Source organism: Amblyraja radiata, chromosome 25, assembly GCF_010909765.2.
Source record: "Amblyraja radiata isolate CabotCenter1 chromosome 25, sAmbRad1.1.pri, whole genome shotgun sequence".
Taxonomy (NCBI): Eukaryota; Metazoa; Chordata; class Chondrichthyes; order Rajiformes; family Rajidae; genus Amblyraja; species Amblyraja radiata.
In genome coordinates, this window is record NC_045980.1 from 35,392,174 (window position 1) to 35,415,043 (window position 22,870).

At 41.4% G+C, this 22,870-nt stretch overlaps 1 protein-coding gene across 11 annotated transcripts in view; it reads right to left on the reverse strand.

Annotated features, from left to right (window-relative positions):
• arvcf (ARVCF delta catenin family member) overlaps positions 1-22,870 on the reverse strand; it is a 230,796-nt gene that overhangs the window by 156,324 nt on the left and 51,602 nt on the right. For 2 of the 11 annotated variants that reach the window (XM_033043848.1, XM_033043842.1), the window contains exons 1-2: positions 10,716-10,727; positions 10,198-10,200 (exon numbers count right to left, since the gene is read on the reverse strand). The exons of the other annotated variants lie outside the window; for them this stretch is intronic. The gene's annotated coding sequence lies outside the window, so the exon portion shown is untranslated. Of the gene's footprint in view, positions 1-10,197; positions 10,201-10,715; positions 10,728-22,870 lie in introns of those variants that run through there. 11 annotated transcript variants of the gene reach the window in all.

The following is a 22,870-nucleotide window of genomic DNA, read 5'->3' on the forward strand; positions in this document are numbered from 1 at the left end:
TCAGCAAGTCAGGCAGCATTTCTGGAACATGGATAGGTGATGTCTTAGTGGAGCTCCATAGATGCTGCTGCACCCGCTGAGTTCCTCCAGCAATTTTGTGTACCTTAGGTGATGTCTTAGTTTGGGACTCTTCTTCAGCCTTACCTTTTGACATCTCATTTTCACACACTTTACCCTTCCTTATCTGTGTCTCCCTCTCCAGACTCTCAGTCTGAAGAAGGGTCTTGGCCCATAACGTCACCCATTCCTTCTGTCCAGAGATGCTGCCAGTCCTGGCTGAGTTACTCCAGCATTTTGTGTCCATCTTCGGTGCAAACCAGAATATCCTTCCTTCACATGTTTTCTATCCATGATCTCCAGAGTTATTGCCTGATCCACTGTGTGACTCCAGTACTATGTGTTTTTTTTTTGTAAACAGGCAACTGCAGTTCCTCGTAACTCTTATCAGACCATGGTTGGTCTTGTACCTCTGAGCCACTTCTCTGAACCTATTGCAAAACATGCATCCACACTAATATGCAAAAATCCATCCATCTTGAATATACTCAGCAACTGAACCTGCAGAATCTTCTTGGGGGGAGAATTGGAAGGATTCTCTACATTATGGGTGAAGAAATGTCTCATATGTTGTGCAATTTAGTCCTCATTTTGAGATTGCACTCTGGTTCTAGAACATTCCTCAAAATAGAGATAAAGGGAACAGCAGGTGCTGGAATCTTGATCAGAATATAAAGTGCTGGAGGAACTCTGTGGGTCAGGCAGCATCTATGGAGGGAATGGATGGATTATTCAGATTGGGGCCCTTCTTCAGACTTCTGATACTCTGAAGAGGAGTGCCGACCTAAATCATTCTCCACATATATCCCACCTGATCCACCAAGTTCCTTCAGTACTTTTTGTTTTCACCAACTTCAGCTACTTTGGCGATGTCAGTAAACCTGCCAGAAATTACATGGGCTCACAAGGCCTGCTACATCCTTTTTCTAATTTCACACGACATTCAACAAACCATCCTCCACTATTTACAATGCCAACCATGTGACGTCGCCACATGCATCTTCCAGGTATTCTGATAGAAACCATTTCATGAACCAACTCCTATTTTTCTCTTCGCAGGCGTTAATTACTTACATGTTCAAGTTTCTTTTTGCATTATTTTCGTAATTGAACAGCACTATGTATCAAAATTAAATTCCAATCATTGACCATAAAGTACAAGTGCTGGCACAGACTTCCAGGAGAGAAGCAGCACAATCCAGCACACAAATCTTAATTAAATTCTTGCTTACGACCAAAAAGCAAAAAAGCTATTATCAATACAACACAGAAAATCATTTCCTTGCAGCAAAGTAGCCCGGAGACATTCTTGGCGTAATATTTGTTTAGTATATAGTACTTTGGTTATCTTTCCAAGCAGTTACGACTGCAGCAAGGAGCTTTGAGCCTTAACATCTAATGATGCACTGTCACATTAACAATATGAAGCCAAATATTCTTTGACTGAGGAAGCCTTTGATTTCAATGTCAACACTGCACATACCCATGACCCCTTTTCCTGCCCACAACTCCCCTTCAGCTAACGTGGATCAAAAGTCAGCTCTCATTTCCCGAAAAGACACTAAAGACGGCAAAAGCAACTGGCTTGTTTATCATCATTAACTATGCAAGTCATGCGAAGAAAAACAATTTTGTTGATCCCACAATATTAGCATACTCATTTACTTGCTTTCCTTTCAGATAATAATATTCTTAAGATTCAACCCACCACATTATTACACTAACACTGCAACATTTTACATAATCTTTTAAAATCTTGGCTTTCACCTATACAATGACATTGACTCTCATAGTACAACACAGGAACAGTCTCTTCTGCTCACAATGTCTAGGCCAAACATGACGGCAAGGTAAACCAATCTCGTCCTCCTGCACATGATCCATTTCCCTCCATTCTCCTGAAGGTTTGATGTATGTCCATGTGCCCATCAAAAAGCCTCTGAAATGCCACCATCTATCTGCCTCCACCACCACCCCTGGTCTCATTTGGCTTCAATGTGGCAACCAAAATAGAACTTTGTAGGTAGACACAAAATGCTGGGGTAACTCAGCGGGTGAGGCAGCATCTCTGGAGTCAAGACCCTTCTTCAGACTGATGTCAGGGAAGGGGGGAGGGACAAAGATAGAATGTAGTCGGAGACAGTAAGACTAGTGGGAGAACTGGGAAGGGGATGGAGAGAGAAAGCAAGGCTATCTGAAGTTAGAGAAGTCAATGCAGATTTGCCATGGCTTAGCAATGGTGGGCTCCTTGAGCGGAAGCGACCTTGGCTAAGCTTTACACCCTCATGTAAAAGCCGCACCTTGAGGTTTTTTTTAAAGACTGTCTTCCATGCATCAGAACATCACAATGCTATCATCTCTGGATTATCCAGCAAGAGTACAAATAGGAAGATCAAAATCACCATGCGCTCTGAGGCATGGTACCAAGGAGAATGTCACTGCAATCCTTGTGGGCTGTTTGTCCTTGACAACACTGGTCCAATACAAGATGTAGAAACAAGAAACTGCTGGTGGTGGTTTTTCAAAAAAAGACTCAAAAGTGCTGGAGTATCTCAGTGGGTCAGGCTCAAAAATAAAAATAAGAAAAGTTAACCACAGGCCCACCTCAGCACCAAGCTACCAAGGGTTTAGGACTATTAACTTTGCATTAGGTTTTTAGCTTGCACTATAAATAATCTGCTTTACTAATAACTGACAATTATATTTATTGTCAGTTTGCATTTAATGTGTCTGTAAAGCTGCAGCAAGAAATTGTTTTAGTTCCAACCCAGTGAACAAGACAGTGAAACTCTGACTCTTTTGAACAGATATGATGATGGTGGTGAAAGTTTTTTTAGACAGAAACATGAATGTGCAGAAGATGGAAGGATACAAAAAAAGTTGCTAATTGCAGTCATAGTGGGCCTATTCTTGTGCTGCATTGTCCCATGTTCTAAATTCTTTAATACACTCTGTAGAAAACAGAGATAAACAGAGAGAGCTCAAACTAGATTGCCACCCACCCTCACATAGCAGAACCCATCAAAGTTGCTTTTGTTTCAATCACTGGAGTTCTCTCTACCTTGTGTAATATTAAACTGAGCTGCCACAAATGATCTGTCCCATGGTTATTTATATTCTCCAACAGAAGATCCCTTCTTTCATCAGTCACCCCAAAATAAGAAGGCCCACAGATAAGTTACCTGATCGTGCAATTTGGACAAGAGCCTTTCATTAACAAAACATCAGAAATTATCCCTCAAAACCATGCTAATTTCTTATTCAGTTCGAATTCCAATCTGGAGTGTTTAGTTTAGAAATACAGCACGGAAACAGGCCCTTCGGCCCACCGAGTCCACGAGGACCATCGGTTACCTGTTCACACTAGTTCCATGTCCGACACACTAGGGGCAATTTACAGAGGCAATTAACCGACAAACCCACACGTCGTTAGGATGTCGAGGGGGAGGGGGGGGGGGGGGGACACACACCGAAGGAAACCCACGCAGTCGTGTGGAGAATGTGTGAACTCCACACAGACAGCACCCGAGGTCAGGATCGAATCCAGGTCTCTGATGCTGTGAAACAGCAGCTCCACTACTTCAATGCTTGAATTATACTTTCATAGTAGTTTTTTCATACACCTTCAAGAATCGTATTATAACCCAAATCACTATTTTAGGATGTAGATGTTCCAATATTTTCACTCAATGGTAACTTAACAAAAGTATTATTTCTCAAACCAGTTCCTGTGGTGAAATTCACTGCATTCAGTGGGTAAACTAGAAAATCAAGTTGCTGCGGTCTTGGAAAACAAATAAATGCAATTTCCCCCATTGGAACTGATGTTGACAGCAGATTTCTTCTCAGCAGAATCTGGCAACAACATTTGGGGAAGTCAGATTGAAATGTGCAGCATCTGGTCTGTGTTGGGTGATTTTGTGACTATACCATTTAATCTGTTTGCAAGTTTTCTTTGATAGTCGGTCAGCATGACAGAAATTTGCAGAAGAGTACGAGATTCTCAAAATCTTTCAAAAAGGCACCTTTCAATGAAAGTCAAAGAACTGCTGATGCTGGACATCTGAAATAAAAACAGAAAAAGGAACTTAGGCAGCGTCTGTGGAGAAAGAAAGTTAATGTTGCAGGTCAACACCAGGTAAATCTATTCATTTCACAGATATGTTTGAAGAAGGGTCCCAACCTGAAACATCACCTATCCATGTTTTCCAGGGATGCTGCCGGACATGCTAAGTCAGAAGAAGGGTCTCGACCCGAACCATCACCTATTCCTTCGGTCCGTAGATGCTGCCTCACCCGCTGAGTTCCTCCAGCATTTTTGTCTACCTGCTAAGTCACCCCAGCATTTTGCAACTTTTTTTGTAAACCAGTATCTGCAGTTCCTCGTTTCAACATAAATTGTCTTTATTCACCCATTTAAAAAAAGTACCAATAAACACGTTAAAATTCCCCTGGTGTTATCCTCTGAATACTGGGGATTTCAGCTGGTTGACTGTATGCTAAAGAAAGATCAGACGGTTGGTAGAAAGATGAAGCTAAACATCAAACTGCTGGCAGAGAAACAATCATAAACTGAGCAGGGATTAAGCAGATTGGATAACTGTGGAAAACCATGAAGCACGTACAATTTCCCAGATGCATGGCTGGGAAGCAACCAAGGCAAACAGAGATACTTCATCCATGAGGATGCCCGCACAGCAAAAGAGAATCACCAATAACTAAAACATTGGTTTGAGATGAGCAAAAGAAAGTGGAGAAAGATTTTAAAAAAGGGATGCGAGAGGGACGTTTTTCCTTACAGGGGTTGGTGGACGTATAGAACAAACTACTGAGAAGTGAAGGAGGCAGGTACAAGTATTTTGAAAAAATATATTTGGGCATATACTGGTAAATGGGACTAGCTCAGGAAGGCACCTCAGTTGGTGTGGACAAGTTGGTCCAAAGGGTCTGTTTCTCTACAGTATCAGTCTACAATTTTAGACCCACGAATCCCAGGAAAGAACACTGAATTTACTCCTGCAGTTGATCGAGATGAACATGAGGCTTGAACGGCCTCATTCTGTAATATAATCTGTGTCTGGAGTCACCCAGTACTAAAATACCAATTTGGCACATTTAGCCAGTTTCCAAGCTGAATCCTTCAGCCCAATCCATGGTGCATTTCCAGTAACAGGAAATGAGATGTCCACTCTTAAACATTTTTCTAATCACCTCCCAGAAATAAAGCACATGGAACACAGACGGAGAAGCTCAAATTAACTATTGAGATATAGCTGCCAACTCTATTTCCCCAGGGCAGCCATTGGAAAAGATAGACACATTATCAAAATCAGTAAACACTCCCAGAACGTCCAACACAAGTGCAGTTTTTGTGGGAATGAGCCAAAGTGGTGAGTAGGAGCAATACAAGCTCCAGCTGCTGCTGACAACACACTGGCTATTTTTAACTTCAATTTCAAGCTTTGCTTTGGACTTGGTCACAAAAGACAATGTAAACTGGTCTACATTACACAGATTTCCCCCATTACAATGCAAACTGGCAGCGTTTCTATCACAGTGATAGACACCCGGGTTCAATCCTGATCTCGGGAGCCGTCTGTGTGGAGTTTGCACATTCTCCCTGGGAGAATGGGTTTCCTACAGATGCTCCGGATTCCTCTCACATGCCAAAGACGTGTGGGTTTGAAGGTTGTACTTCCGGTGGCGCTGGTGTCAGCTGCCTCCACCTTCAGCCCGGTATCTTTTTGTTTTTTCGTTTTTTTTGTTATGTTGAAGTGTGTTTTTTATGGGTTTTTTAATGTTTTAATGTGGGGGAATTTTGGGGGAATTTAATTTTGGTCGCCCAATTATAGGAAGGATGTCAACAAAATAGAGAGAGTACAGAGGAGATTTACTAGAATGTTGCCTGGGTTTCAACAACTAAGTTACAGAGATAGGTTGAATAAGTTAGGTCTTTATTCTCTGGAGCGCAGAAGGTTAAGGGGGGACTTGATAGAGGTCTTTAAAATGATGAGAGGGATAGACAGAGTTGATGTGATCAAGCTTTTCCCTTTGAGAATAGGGAAGATTCAAACAAGAGGACATGACTTCAGAATTAAGGGACAGAAGTTTAGGGGTAACATGAGGGGGAACTTCTTTACTCAGAGAGTGGTAGCGGTGTGGAATGAGCTTCCAGTGGAAGTGGTAGCGGCAGGTTCGTTGGTATCATTTAAAAATAAATTGGATAGGCATATGGATGAGAAGGGAATGGAGGGTTATGGTATGAGTGCAGGCAGGTGGGACTAAGGGAAAAAAGTTGTTCGGCACGGACTTGTAGGGCCGAGATGGCCTGTTTCCGTGCTGTAATCATCAGCCGCCTCTCCGGTGGGAGGCGGCTGATCGGGAGGTCCGGGCCGCTGAGGAGGATTTTCACCGTCGGGGGTTCGGCGTCGGCGTTCCATCAGCCCGGCGAGAGGGCCTGAGCATCGGGCCACCCGGGGTGGCGACTGCGGGTGCTCGGAAGGCCCCGACCACGGGTGAACATCTGGGAAAATCGGAGGGGAGGCTGGCTGGACTATGGTGCCTTCCTCACCTTGGTGCCATTGTGTTATGTTGTGTCGTGGACTTTGTGTTTGTGCTTTTTTTTTAAATACTATTTTATTTTTAATATGTTTTATTATTTATTATTTATTTATTTTTATGATACTGCCTGTAAAGGGAAATTAATTTCATTGTCTCTAATTGAGACAATGACAATAAATTTGAATACAATAATAGGCGTCTGTAAATTGCCCCTAGTGTGTAGGGAGTAGATGAGAAAGTGGAAAGAGAAAAGAACTAGTGTGAATGAATGATCAGTGGCGAGTGTGGATGAACTCGGGGGGGGGAGATAAAGGGCCTGTTTCAATGCTTTATCTCTAAACTAAACTGCATTTCTTCCATAGGTTCTAGTGGCAGGAAATTGCAGATACGAGAATCTTGAGAAACCTAATTGCCCTACTCCTTACACTCAACTCCCACTTTTCTCTTGAGACCCAGTCTTTCTCTAGCTTAACATAAACACAAAATGCTGGAGTAACTCAGTGGTACAGGCAGCATCTCCGGATAGAAGGAATGGGAGGCATTTCAGGTGGAGACCCTTCTTCAGACCAGCATCTGCAGTTCCCTTCTACACGTCCCCTCTCTAGCTTTACATTTCACCCCTTCTTTCATTAGTTGACACTATATTATTTATTTTTTCGTATCGACCCATCACTTGCCAGGCTTTGCCCCAACCCACACCTCCTGTCCGGCATTCTCCCCTCTACTCCGACCTGAAGGGTCATGACAAAATGCCATCTGTCCCTTCCCTCCACATATGCTGCCTGACCTTCAACCTTTGAATTCCTTCAACATTTTGTTTTTTGCTCATGAAATTCCTAGTCAGACACTGCTACTCTAAGCCATTCTTAACTGCACAAACTAAAGACAACTTTGTCCTCCGACTACAATAATTTCATTTTCATGCAAAGAATCCTATACTTCAGCATTCATCACACAAATGGCATACAATTGTAGTATGTATAAGAAACTTATTGCCATGGCCAGAATAAAATGTACGCCTTTTTACTTTTTGAGTTAGAGCAAATAATGATACTCTAGACAAAATTCAGTTTCAATAGGAGGTTTTAGTCTCACAAATGCATAAAAATGTGAAATCCCATCTGTGATTTATCTTTGTATTTAACATAAAAGGATACTTTGCAACCATTTCCAGACATGACTCCATCCATTAAAACATTGAGCTTCAGTTAAAGGCATATTTTGCTTTCATGGTCCCTGCCATCCTTCAAAGCATTTAAATCTCCCAACACACCATGAGTGCATTATATATGGTACACAAGTTAAAAACAGAAGGAAAATCCAATTGGCACCCAAGCCAATGCACACCAACTTTAATGGACAATCTATTAGAGTACCTACGGTGAAAGTCTCATGATCAGCACACGCCCTGGTTAAAACACAACTGAACTGTGCACCACTGCACATTTTACCAAATTATATCTGCCAAACTAATACGGTGTAAATTTTACATATTTACCTTTTCTATACTCTAGGTCAGCTAACAATAAATATCCAATTTTTCTTCCCATTTCAATTCTAGAATAGGAAGCATTTCATGCCTTGACAAATAAATTGAACAATTTAATTTCATGGAGTCATACATTGTGGAAAATGCCCCTCCAGCTCAATTTTCCAACGCCGACCAACATGCCCCATCTATATTAGACTCACCTGCCTGCGTTTGGCCCACATTCCTCAAAGTCTATCCTATCCATGTACCTGTCTAAATGTTTCTTAAACATTGCGATAGTACCTGCCTCAACTCACCTCCTCTAGCAGCTCGTTCCAGACACCCACCACCCTGTGAAAAGATTGCCCCTCAGGTTCCTATGAAATCTTTGCCCCCCCCCCCCCTCTTTTGCACTCCAAGGAACAAAGTCCCAGCCTGCCCAACCTCTCCATGTAGCTCAGTCCCTTGAGTCCTGGCAACATCACTGTGATCGTATATAGTTTAAATGTAGGAACTAATAAATTATTAATAGAAACTGTTGTAATTTATAACATTTACTTAATTGTGGAAAATGTAAAACAAAATTAAATGGTATCACATGTCAGAGATCTATTAGCATTACAAAATAAATATTAAACTCGTGTCACATCATAAGTGGTGAACAAATGTTCAGATGGTTGGTATTTAAAACTTAATACAAAATGTGGGATTACTGGCAAAGTTAACACTTCTGCAACAGCTTGTCACGTAGTATGCATGAATTAGTGCTGAGAGCAATGAGAGGGTGGGACAGAGAAACACGATTTAGATTGAAATATTCTGCTCAATTAAGACGACAGCCAAAATACCCGTTTGGTAGGTAGCTGTCAAAGAGAGCCATTTGTAAAAGCTGAAAAAGACAAATCACCTAGGTCACAACAGTGTCGTTCTATTTGTAATCACATACAGGACAATCTCAACTGATGTACATAGCACATATGTGCACTAAAATAATTCTCGTCTTCACTGCCAATCCATCTAAGTTAATCATTTCCTAATGGAGACGAAGCTAGACTCAAAGGCATGTGGAGGGAGCCCAGCCAACATGAAATGATACATTCCATGCTAAATATCAGTTATCAAAAAGCATGCATACTCAAAGACATACTGCATATATTTAATAATGTTGAAAAACTCCACACTCTCTGCTAAAATTGGAATGTCTTTTGGGTCCAGACTTCAACTTCTCATTCCAAATATCAGCACTTCAAACTTGAATATCTGGACATGGTCCATCTGGTTTTACCACAAATTCTAGCTGTGGTATTTCTTTCCAACTTCAAGATTCCAACTAACCATTCTAATGCACAACAGATTTTCAAAAGTTAGCAAAAACAAAGATACAATCCTGGGTGATTAGATACAAGAGGCATCTGAGCAGTCATGACCCAGGACTGATCCTGACCTTAATGTTTATCTCTGAAGAGGAACAGTGGGTGACGTTTCAGTTTGGGACCTTTCTTTGGCAGTGTGAAGGGTTCCTCCCCGAAAAGTCAAAAGGCACAAAAGATATACAAGAGAATAGTTCCCTTACTTAAAGTTTGCACCACCTTAAAATATACGCACACTACATTAAAGACGACAACTTGTCCATACGGAAAGTTTCAAATTGAATGTTTGACCGAAGTTAGATACATTCCATATTCTGACCCTTAGGCCGTTGGACTAAGTCAGCTGGCCAAATAACAGTTGGTCGTGACAATGCTGAAGGAGAGATTGAACATACAACTCAGAAACAGAGGTGGCTATTTACAACTTCAAGTTTAATGTGTTATTTAACTTAACTCCATCCACTAACCTGGGCTTTATACTTCTATATTTAGCTACATTTCTTTTGGACAGAGCTTCACACATTTGCAAGAAATGTTTCCTAAATTAGCTCCATCAATCCCATACTCAAAATAGACAAACAGCTGGAGTTACTCAGTGGGACGGGCAGCATCTCTGGAGAGAAGGAATGGGTGACGTTTCAGGCAGAGACCCTTCTTTTCACGAAATCCATCTTGAAGCCTGAATAGATCCCAACCTGAAATGTTACCCATCCACGTTCTCCAGAGATGCCGCCTGACCCACTGAGTTACTCCGGCATTGAGCCAACTTTGGTCTCAACCAGCATTTGCAGTTACTTTTTATTAAAAAATCTGTCCTATACAACTCTTCAAAATGGGTTGCGACAAACCAGCCTTGACCTTCTATATTCCGGGCATTAGTTTAGTTCAGAGATACAGCGCGGAATCAGGCCCTTTGGCCCATCGAGTCTGCACTGACTAGCAATCCCCGTACATTAGCATTATCCTACACACTTGGGACAATTTACAATCTTTACTGAAGCCAATTACCCTACAAATCCGCATGTCTTCGGAGTGTGAGAGGAAATCAGAGCACCCTGGGGAACCCCATGTGGATACAGGGAGAACATAGAAACTCCACGCAAACAGCACCCACAGCAAGGGTTGAACCTGTCTCTGGCACTGTATGGCAGCAACTCCACCTCTATGCCTCCCTGCAGGTTTATTCGTTTCTGCATTTTCTCAAATTTACACATGGGGCCTCAGTCACGCCTCTATATAAAATACAAACCCTCCACAGGGTGTGTGAGGAATTGCAAATCTACCCACGCCCTGCCTAGTCCAAGCGAGCAATCTCAACGATGCCCTCCCCAAAGCCCATTTACTAATGAGGCTTCGAAATGTCCGACCCCAGAGTGGAAAGAGTCCGTTTATTTGGTCCTCCACACCTGGTTGAGATTTAAGTGGGCATTGAGTGGGTAGTGAGTGGCTCAAGTTACATTTAGCCCAAAAAGATCACACATTTTAAGAGCTTCTGGATTACGTTTAGTGCCAAGTAATGAGTGAATAGTTAATCTGGAATTTAGCTGATATCAGTTGTAGGAATTTAAATGTAATCTCCATTCAAAGTTAAATCAAAACATCGATAAATCAGAATTTTCAGCAAACATTAAGAGAGTGTTCAACAAAATTCTGCTGTGGATAGAGATAGATACTGGAACCGGCTGCCATTATCTGGGCTTCCAGAGGACTTTGAAACGATTTTGTGAACCGTCAAATGAAAGGTCACAGAATGCCAAGTCAAAAGTAGCAAGATGTCGTGATTGCAGCGAGCTATCCAATTCAAAGAGGGAGCGACAGAGCTGTGCAGGGTGATAAAAAAGCCAGGACGTGGAATCCAAAATGAAGTGGTTTTTGGACATGTTTAAATTGATTTCTGCTTGGAGGCAAAATTAGGAAATGACACCAAACTGGGGGATGGTTGATATATTTGGTGATGGGAGGGAAGATCTGTCAGGAAGTATTAAACACTATAGAGAAATAGAGTGGAAACCGGTCTTTCGAACCACCAGCAATTATCACATGCACTAGCACTATCCTGCACACTAGGGACAATTTACAGAAGCTAATTAACCTACAAACCGAAACGTCTTTGGAAGATGGGAGGAAACTGGAGCACCCGGGGAAAACCGGTCACAGGCAGAACGTACAAACTCCCTATAAACAGCACCCATAGTCAGGATTGAACCCGGGTCTCTGGTGCTGTAAGGTTACACCGTCGATTACAAATTGCAAGATGTTAATAAATACACAGAATGGTTATAACATGACTAATAATATGAAATGAATTTAGGAATGTTCTTAAACTTCTTAGTTACCCATGTACAGTCACATGAAAAGCAGTCATCAGTAATCTACTGAGTGGTTTGAAACTGTCAAAACAGCAATTTTTTCAAAAGACTGATCAATGGAAAAGAAATGTTATGAGCCCAATTCTACTCTCACCTAAGTATGATATAGAAATCAGCAGCTATTACATTCCTCAGCTAAAATGAAATTGGAATATCTGCTCCAATTTATCAACAATTGACAAATAGCTACTCTCTCTTCAATTAAAACATTTCTTTGCTAGCCATGGGCTAGGATCTTTAAAAGGCAAGCAACTTCAGACTGAGAAATGGGCACTACACAGACCATTTAGGCAAGGAGCATAAATTCACTAAGGGAAGAAACTTTCATCACAATGTCCGACCCCATGACAGACTAACCAGTGATGAGTGGTTTCAACAATTTGCTTTTAGTTCAAATCAATGTTTCAGACTTTCAAACAATTATAAATTCATGGCTTACTGCACAAAAAAACACTCAAAACGCTCTATAGTATCAACTTTACAGTATTTAATTAACACCAGTTAGAAATTCAGATGTTATTTCAATTGAAGAAAGTTATACGAAAAAAAAAATTACAGACAATTTAATTTGCCGGAGATTAGGAGATGAGTAACTCCCACTTCCATCCAGACACTGATCAAAATTCAAGATGAGTAGTTATGGGATTTGCTGTCCTAAAGCCAATATTCTGTAATGAAACTCCGTTAAATGGACCCTGACATAATAGACACTAAATTAAGTAACCACAACATTGGTAAAAAGCAATTCACAACAAACAAAATCTACTTCAGTACATTAAAATACGGGGTAATTGCTAAAACAATTTAAAGTGTTTAAGAAATTGGTCACCAATTCAAACATTTACCTATAATTTCTCTCTATTAACTAAATTATATGGTTATAGGATTTTCTATCCACTCTTCAAAATCTATTTCCATTACATTGAAACCTTGGAAATCCTTTACCACATTTGCCAACATCCATTTTCTCTCCATGTGCTTAAAACATGTACTCATTTATCCATGCTGACCAAGAGGCCCCATTTACACTCAACCCACATGCCCGCGTTTGGCCCATATCCCTCACACCTTCAAATTTAGGGACATTTGGTTTCTTCCCAGCAGTTATCAGACAACCAGAGAGCAGTGCTGAACTACTATCTACCTCTTTGCTGACCCTCGGACTGTCCTTGATCGGACTTTGCTGGCAATAAACGTTATTCCCTTATCATGTATCTATCTATACATTGTAAATGGCTCGATCGCAACGCAATCTTGTATTGTCTTTCTGCTGACGGGATACCACGCAACAAAAGTTTTTCACTGTACCTCGGTACACGTGACAATCAACTAAACTGAAACTATTCACATACCGGGTCCGTGCAAATGATGATTTGCTGTGTTCATTAATTACTTGAAGGCAATATATTCAGTGTCTGACTGCAACATCATTTCAAACTCAGCCCCATGCAAATGTATGGACCCATCTCTGCCCTACATCATGTGGTAAAATAAGGTCCAATTCAATCAATCCAGACTTGAAAATAACTGGGAGAATTGCTGAAGCTGGAGAGCCCTGCCCCAAACATTCTGTCCTTTCCCTCCACAGATGCCGCTTGCCCAATGAGTTCCTCCAACAATAACAGCCAACTTGGTTTCATCAAATGAAACTGATTACTGTTTCATTTCTTTGATATTCAATGATAAAATGCCTTTTCATGTCTTTGATATTCAGTGGTAAAATGCTTATCAGTTTTATTAAACGCATTCAGCAACAAGAAAGCCCAATGCAAATTATATGGAAAGCCATCGGCCCAATTATTGGAGATAGATTGCAAAATACACATTGGCTTGCAGATAATTTACATGAAACCAAAGTCAAAATCTTCAGCTAGTAAATGATGGTACTTTGATAATATGAGAAGGTAATAAACACCGACAATATTAATTGGCAAGCTAAACTTGTATATTCCAAATCATGTATCATTTGGGCCTCTTATTGGAATTCAGTGTTGTTTTAAAACTCACATTACATTTATCGCACTCTATTTAAATATTATTGCTGTATACATTTTTGGAAAGGTAAATATACAGCTGGTGCATCAATTGTTAAATGGCTCGGCATCACAAATCTGAATTTGACATCCAATCTGTTCTCCAGTTTACAAATCACTATCGCTACTGGTTGTGCACACATCTGATATCGGGTTGATCATGTTCATTAGTATTTTAACTTGTACATTATGCGTTAAGGAACAATTTGGTGTTGCATTCACAACCAGGTGGATAGAAGATTAGGAAACTTTCCGGAAAATAAATTCGGAAATTGATTGCACTATTTAGTTTGGAGATAGTGTGGAAACAGGTCTTTCAGCCCACCTGGTGCGCGTTGACCAACGATGGGGTTAGGAGGGAGAGATAGATCAGCATGATTGAATGGCAGAGTAGACTTGCTGGGCCGAATGGCCTAATTCTATTCCTATCACTTATGATCTTCTGATCACCCATTCGCTAGTTCTATCCGACACACTAGGAGCAATTTACAGAAGCCAATTAACCTACAAACTTGCACATCTTTGGAATGTGGGGGAAAACCAGAGCACACTGAGAAAACCAATGGAGACTGGGTCACAAGGAGAACATACAAACTCCGCACAGGCAGTACCTGGTCAGAAACAAGCCCAGGTCTCTGGTAAGGCAGCAAGTCTACCGTTGTGCCACCCTAGATTCTATTTGGCTTGCTTTACCTTATTCAACCCAAAGCAGGGTCATCATTGACATTGTTTAAGAAGGAACTGCAGATGCTCGAAAATCGAAGGTAGACAAAAGTGCTGGAGAAACTCAGCAGGTGCAGCAGCATCTATGAAGCGAAGGAAATGGGCAACTTTACGGGACGAAACGTTGCCTATTTCCTTCACTCCATAGATGCTGCTGCACCCGCTGAGTTTCTCCAGCACTTTTATCTCTCATCATTTCCATGAATAGGAAGAGTTGAATTCAGTGAAACCTCAGTCTGAAGAAGGGTCTCAACTCGAAACGTCACCCATTCCTTCTATCCAGAGATGCTGCCTGTCCCACTGAGTCACCCCAGCATTTTGTGTCTATCTTTAGTGTAAAACAGCACCTGCAGTTCCATCCGACACAACAAATGAAACCAATGCCAAATTCACTGCATCATATTCCCTGAGTGAGTTAAGTGATCAGCAATATAACTCAACTACCACAGCAATGGGAAAACCTAGAGGAGAATTTGCTCAGCTAAAAATAAAAAGTTGATTATGATTTGAAATGTTTTTAACAAATTGATGCCAACTTCTCATTGAACAGAGAGTTCTAGTTTGATGAAAGAGCAAGCAAACAGTTTGGAAATAATGGCCATGCTGAAATAAGCAACTGATCCAGCAGATGAATGCAAACAGCAACTTTGGCCAATTTTCTGTCCCATCTGTGCAGCTGAACAGCAATTAAATATTTTTTCCTTCCAGCAATCTGCCCGCTACCAAAATATAGCTATTAAACTAAAACAGGGCTCCCTCCCCACACCTCAACTGATCCAAGTTCACACCACCTACTATACTTCCCAATCACAAGGTTCTAGTTAATATTTCCATATTTAGAACATTTAAATTTTAAAGTCAGCTATGCAACAAAGAAACAGGCCCTTCAGCCCAACTTGTCCATGCCAACCAAGTTGCCTCACTTGCCCTCGCCTATCCATGTGCATGTCAAGCATGTGGGAAAGAACTGCAGATGCTGGTTTAAATCGAAGGTAGACATAAAATGCTGAAGTAACTCAGTGGGCCAGGCAGCATCTCTGGAGAGAAGGAATGGGTGACATTTCAGGTCAAGATCCTTCTTCAGACTGATTCCAGGGCAGTGGGGGTGACGCCTGTATGGTCGTGAGTAGTCGCCCAAAGAGTCGTACCATTTTCTGGTTGCTGTTGGATTTTCAACATGTTGGAAATTTTCGGCGACCTGTTGCAACTACGACGGGTGCCGGCAGTCGCCGAAAAAAATTGCGTAAGTGGGACAGGCTCTTTATGGATTCTATTTAATGACCAAAATCAATTTTATCAAATACTAGTTACAGCCACAAAAGACCAGTAAAAAAAAGGCTTCAAGCCCCAAAGATAATACTGCACTTTAAAGCCATTAATTTACCACATAAATTGCCAGGACAATGCAGCTCCCAAGAATGAGGTGTTAAATTAATCTTTACATTAAGTTACTGATTGGAATTCAGCTTAACCCATTAAGTTCCTATAGTCAGTAAGTTGGATAAAATGGCAGTCTTTATCCCACATGTAAAGTATTTCAGCGTTGAAGCACGGTGGAGGAAAAGGAATAGTGGTTATTGATTTGTTATTTTCCAGCCGACTAGATTGTTTCAGGTTCATCTATATAAAGGGCTGTGACTATATAGTATGGCAGCATTTCTGGAGAGTTTGTACTGCAACAAAAGCCATTATTTGAGCACAATAAGCTCTCTGGGGAAGACAACAAGAGCAAAACATTTCAAAGTGAGATTTTAGTGCGAAATTTATTTGGGAAAACCAAAAAGGCAAGCTGTCGAAATATAGCAGGCATTTTAAGAAACTACTTAATTGATAATAATTAATTTTGAAAACACAAAGTGCTGGACGAACTCAGCAAGTCAAGCAACACCCGTGAAGGGAATGGACAAATCAACATTTCAGGTCAGGGCTCTTTAAGTCTGAAGACGAATCACGACCAAAAATGTTGCCTGTTCATCGATGGAACAAGAAATATCAAATCATGATATTCAATGCAATCAAGTCCATTACGATACAAGCTCAGCAGAGAAATTTGCAATTTTGTTTGAACATTTCAGTCCCTTCATTACTAAAGGCTTAGAGATGACCAGTTGAAATACACGATAATTATATATTATTTTTGGCAACGAACATTAATGAAATGAACTGTTTATTTTGAGGTGCATTGAGTAAAGCAATTTCCCTTTGAAAAGTTGGAAAATATCCAGACCAAATTACTGCCAATTCTTTTCACAGGCAGATCAAGACCAAAAATGAAATTTTAATAAACAGGTAAGTCTACCCACACTGACGCACCTGGCTTTTATTAAAGTCGCACAAATTAAATTCTATGGCACATGCAACTGTCTTAATTAGTTATGGGTATACATCTCTCAAGCACAAACATTATGTTACCTTGCTGCAGTCTAGTTCATTGATGGATCTTGGAATATTTAATTACTTTCATTCTATCTCACAGCAGGTTAGCATGCGGCGTTCTCTAGGGGATCAACTATCAGAGCTTCACTATAAATGAGCTCAGTTTTATTATTCAAATGGATGCCGGATTTGCTGGCAAGGGGAGTTTGCATAATATTCCAGATAATAATGATGAGCCATCGTAAACAACAGTCCGTGTGGTATGCCCACGTGAAAAAGGTTGGATTTTCTCGAATCATGCCCCAGTGACAGGAATGACAAGGTTCACCAGAAAGGGGTGAAAATTTGGCCATTGTATTCTTCCGCATTTGTCATTTTTTTCTGCTTCGTAGAGGTCAGAGGATTGCCAAATTTTGACCATTTTGTAGATGGTGCAAGCTATTGGGATACTTGCCAAGTGGACTGCTTGTTGAGCGTTTAACATATTCTTTGATGACAAATACTACGAGAGTCGGACAACAAGAAACAGGCCCTTCAGCTCAATTCGTCCATACTGACCAAGATGCCCCAACTAAGCTGAACCCATTTACCCAAGTTTTGCCCGTATCCCTCTAAACCTTTCAAATGCATATTCCTGTCCAAATGTCCCAAATGCTGTTATTCAACTACCTCTGGCAGCTTGTTTCATTTACCCATCACCTTCTGCGTGAAAACTTTGCCCGTCAGTTTCTATTAAATCTTTCCCTGGGCTCGTGTTTCTCATCCTCTCAACTATCCATCAGTACTTCTAGATCCCTCTGCACTGCAACACACACAGGCCTACCGTTCACAATGAAGGTCTTATCCTGGCTTTACCTCTCAAAATGCAACATCTCACACTGAGCTAAATTGAACTCCATATTCACTTTAAAATATTCAACTTGACCTGGCCTTGCAATTTCAATATCTCTGAGACTGCCTTCCATTCAAATTCTGGTCTAAATTGCTGCCGGGGGGGGGGGGGGGGTTGCTTTTTGAGATGGCAATGCACATCAAGGCACTGCTTGGTTCTTTTGAAACTATTATTACAAGCTGTGTAGAAAGGAACTGCAGATGCTGGTATTTTTCCAAAGTTGGACACAAAGTGCTGCAGTAACTCAGCGAGTCGGGCAACATCTCTGGAGAAAAAGGATGATGACATTTTGGGTCGGGACCCTTCTTCAGACAAAAAGTGAAGGGGATGCAATTAGAGCTAAGAAAAGGCCAGAACAAAGCATAACTGGCAACAGATGACCAAGGAAGGGAAGGAGCCAACAATGGGCCATTATGGGTCCCACCCCTCCATGGCCATCAGTTGCCGGTCCTGCTTTGTTCTAACCTTCACTAACCTCCAGTTCCCTCCCTTCTACTTTCAGTTTAAAGAAGGGTCTTGACTCGAAACGTCACCCATTCCTTCTCTCTTTAGATGCTGCATGCCCCGCTGAGTTTCTCCCGCATTTTTGTCTACCTTCTCTTATTACGAGGTGGTTATCAGTTATCAGGGAACAATTGAATGTATTCTGGCTCCTGGGGCATTTGAGTTGCATGTGGAATCAAAGTTGCCTGATCAAATAATTAATTTTTCATTCAAGCAGGGAATGTGAAGGTGTTCACTGCTGAAGCAGCTGATGCTGGTTGGATCATGCACCTCAAGTTGTACAAGGATTATTATTGATATTACATATCTTCCTCTTCACTGCCCACATACATTTCTGAAATGATCCCCTGGGCTTAGGAGTGATTTACACAGCAGTGTTGGGAATGTGTGGAACTTAAGGTCTTAAGGAGGAGGAAAAATTAAAATTAGCACCGAGTTCCCACCATAACATTTAGACATGAGGGTCCTGGTTAACAAACAGACAGCCAGGACCAGGCATTTAAAGTATACCATTTGCTCGAATATTATCATTTTTTACTTGGTTTTAGAGTAATAAATACAACCGTAAGAAAGTGAATTTTAATAACTTGCACTTGCATCATTACTTAAAGCGGCCAAAATCGAGTTTGCACCAGTTACAGTGCCCTCTATAATATTTGGGGCAACGACCCATCATTTATTTATTTGCCTTTGTACTCCACAATTTGAGATTTGTAATAAAAAAAAATTGCATGTGGTTAAAGTGCACATTGTCCGATTTTAATAAAGGCCATATTTGTCAGAAATATTATGGAGGGCACTGTAATTGCTATTCTGGTGCAATTTCTGTTGCAATACAGAAAGTGTGACAGCTACTTTGGCCAAGCTCCAAAATAGCCAAGAAATCAATAATCAGATTAACCGTTAAAGATCTTCACTGAGAAATAAATATTGACCAGCATACAATGCGAAGGCACAAAAACCCAAACGTCTTCTGCAGTGTAAATTACATTAGTAGATTTCTTTGCTTCTTCATTTCCCTTCATAAGAACTCAATGAAAGTTGGTAGCAAGATCATGAGTATCAACATGGCTCACTGTTAGATCTCCAGAAAGCACGGAAGGAAAAGGAGACAACTTCATTGTAAAACGTAGAAACAGGCAGCCAATTAAGACAATGATAAGCGTCATCCACCATGTTATAGGAAATATATTGTCAAGCTTGAAAGGGTTCAGAGAAAGTTCACGGGGAAGTTGCCAGGACTAGAGGATCTGAGCTGTAGGAAAAGGTTGAGTAGGCTGGGTCTCCATTCCATGCAGCGCAGGAGGATGAGGGGTGATCATATAGAGGTGTATAAAATCATGAGAGGAATAAATCGAGTCAATGCACAGAATCTCTTGCCCAGAGCAGGGGAATCGAGGACCAGAGGACATAAGTTCAAGGTGAAGGGTAAAAGATTCAACAGGAAACTGAGAGGTAACTTTTTTACACAAAGGGTGGTGGATATATGGAACAAACTGCCAGAGGAGGTAGTTGAGGCTGGGACTATCCCACCTTTTAAGAAACAGTTAGACAGGTATGTGGATTGGCCAAGTTTGGAGGGATATGGACCAAACGAAGTTTGTACATTCTCACTATGACCGCGTGGGTTTTCGCCGATGCTCCAGTTTTCTCCCACACTCCAAAAACGTGCAGATTTGCAGGTTAATCGGCTGTGAATTGTCCCTAATCTATAGGATAGAACTAGTGTACAGGAATCGCTGGTCGGCGCAAGCTCAGTGGGCACAAGGGCCTATTTCCACGTTGTATCTCTAAAACTAAAAATATTTCTGGCAGAAAAATATTTTAAAAACATTGTTGTCACGAGCAGTGATAACCAGAGACACCCTCTAAGGAAAAAGAGGAACATGAGGGTAGGACATGAGGGTAGAAAGCCAGTCACCTTCATCGACAGCTTGGATTAAGTGATAAATCCTCACCTGATCTGTGATACATTTGCTCGAATGTAACAAGTTGTGAAAATATTTAGTGGCGAATAAGAGCTTTCAAAATACGGTTGTGATGAGTGGTTTTGTCTGACATCTGTTGACGCAACTTTTAAAAAAGCCACTAACCACATTTTGCTTTATTGTCTGGATTGAGAAATTCACCATTGCTTTTGAATGAACTCAATTACTGAGTCATCTTCACCTTATGATGAGGAGCATTCCGACTTTCCCCACATCAAGAGAATGTCATCTCAGTCCTGAATGGCCTGCGCATTTTCTGCAGTGTGACATCGGTTCCATATTCCTCAGCCAAGGGAAACATTCGCCATGCATCCCATCTGTTAAACCTTGTACGAATGTTGTTATTGTAACATTTCCACTTTTTCTATCAAAGTAGCAAGAATACAGACCCAGTCTACTCAAACTCTGAAAAAGGATCCCGACCAGAAACGTCACCTGTTCCTTGTCTCAAGAGATGTTGCATGACCCGCTGAGTTACTCCAGCACTCTGCGTCCTTTTGTGTAAACCACTATCGGCAGTTCCTAGCTTGTTCTCTGATAGGACCATCCCTGGAATCAATCTCTGGTGAATCTGCGTGGCACTCCAGAGCGGGTACCTCCCTTTTCTAGTTATGGTCCAATACTCCATTATACTCCATCTCTACGCTTGCATTCAAATTCTCACATAAAAGGCCAATATATTATTCACTTTCCTCATTGATGTTGCACCTAAGACAGCTTTCACTGCTGTGTAGGCACAAACCGCAGTCATTCAAACATCATCACCACCCAAGGTACACAAAAATGCTGGAGAAACTCAGCGGGTGCAGCAGCATCTATGGAGCGAAGGAAATAGGCAACGTTTCGGGCCGAAACCCTTCTTCAGACTGATGGGGGGTGGCGGGGAGAAGGCTATTTCACCACCATCATCACCACCCAATCTGTCACCATTAAAAAAAAACTCTGTCATGTGCACAGTAGGGGGCTTAACACCGTTTCCACGTTACAATGGCATTCGCATTGGTCTTCCTCACTCGCTTAACTTGGTCAGATCCTCATGGAGCCTTTTCACATTCTCTTCGTTATTCTCAATCCCATCGAGATTTCAACAGCAAATCAGTAGCTCATTCGACACATGGATGCCACTGATTGGAGCAGCGGTTATTATTCATCCATTTTACTCTACAAAATGTTGGCCCCTCAACCACATAACTGATCACCCGTGGCCAAGCCCCAATCCCTCTGGCTTCTCGCAGGTCAGAACATGGCCACCAGAGAAACATTTCCTCACACATTCCATGTCGGTAGAATGGTGTTCCGACCTCGTTGAACAATCTTCTGTGTGGGACCCACAGGTGGGCTTACCACAAATTCAAATCCACCAAAACCACTTGTTCCTCCTGATCTTATCTACTTGTCACATCCTCAACAAGATCAATTACTCAAGCATCATTTCCCTTCCATAAAACACTTGCTGACTCTGCTCAATTCCACTACTCTTCAGGGTGATCTTTTCATGAAAAGGTTTCTGCACTTTCCCTACTATTGACACAAAGCCAACAGGCTAGTCTCCTGTTTCTCTCCATTTCCTTTCTTAAACTGTGGGTTTACATTTGAAGCCCAGAGGACCATTTGCAGATGCTGACCACAGAGCATTCACTATAGCCATCTGTTTCAAGCTGCCGAGATATCAACTTCCCATCTCAACTTCTCTTCAGCTGCTGATTTTCTTCAGTTCCTTATTCTCATTAAACTCTCAGTCATCTGGAATTTCTGTCAGTCTTGTTTTTAGAAAAGATCACGACAGATACAAAGAAGAGTCTCGACCTGAAACGTTGCTTATTTCCTTCGCTCCATAGATGCTGCTTCACCCGCCGTGTTTCTCCGGCATTTTTATCTACCTACGAGATACAAAAGTTGTTCAATTCCACCGTTTCTATGTTGGAAATGTTCTCAGCTGGTTGTTAGAGCCTCACATTTTCCCTTGAACACAAAACAAAATGCTGGAGAAACTCAGTTGGTCAGACAGCATCGGTGAAGGAAAATTGGCAGACGACATGTCAGGGTGAGACACTTCTTCTAACAGACAGCTGAATCACAGAGGTGGCACAATGAGAGGGGGTCCCAAAGAAACCTGGTCATGGAGAGAAGAGCGACCTGACCTGCTGAGTTCCTCCAGCACTTGGTGTCTTTGCTCAAAATTCCAGCATCTGCAGTCTCGTATCTTGATAATTTTTCTCATGTTGATCAATTACTGAAATCCACAGGAAATAAAAGCCTTGAGAATTATTTGGCATGGAGTTTGTGTTTTTATTTCAAGGCTGGAACTTTAAACAGTACCTTGCAGAAACCCTGATTGGCCATACATCACCTGCTGCACTCATTTTGTTTTTGATCATTTACCCACAAGCAGTTCATGAATATTACAAATAAAAGACAAGACACTTCAAATGACCGAACAAAATTTCATTGCCCCATAATCACGACTTGGTTGACATTGGCGAGATTTAATTGAGTCCGCCGGCCAGAACGTCCATCATTGATCTG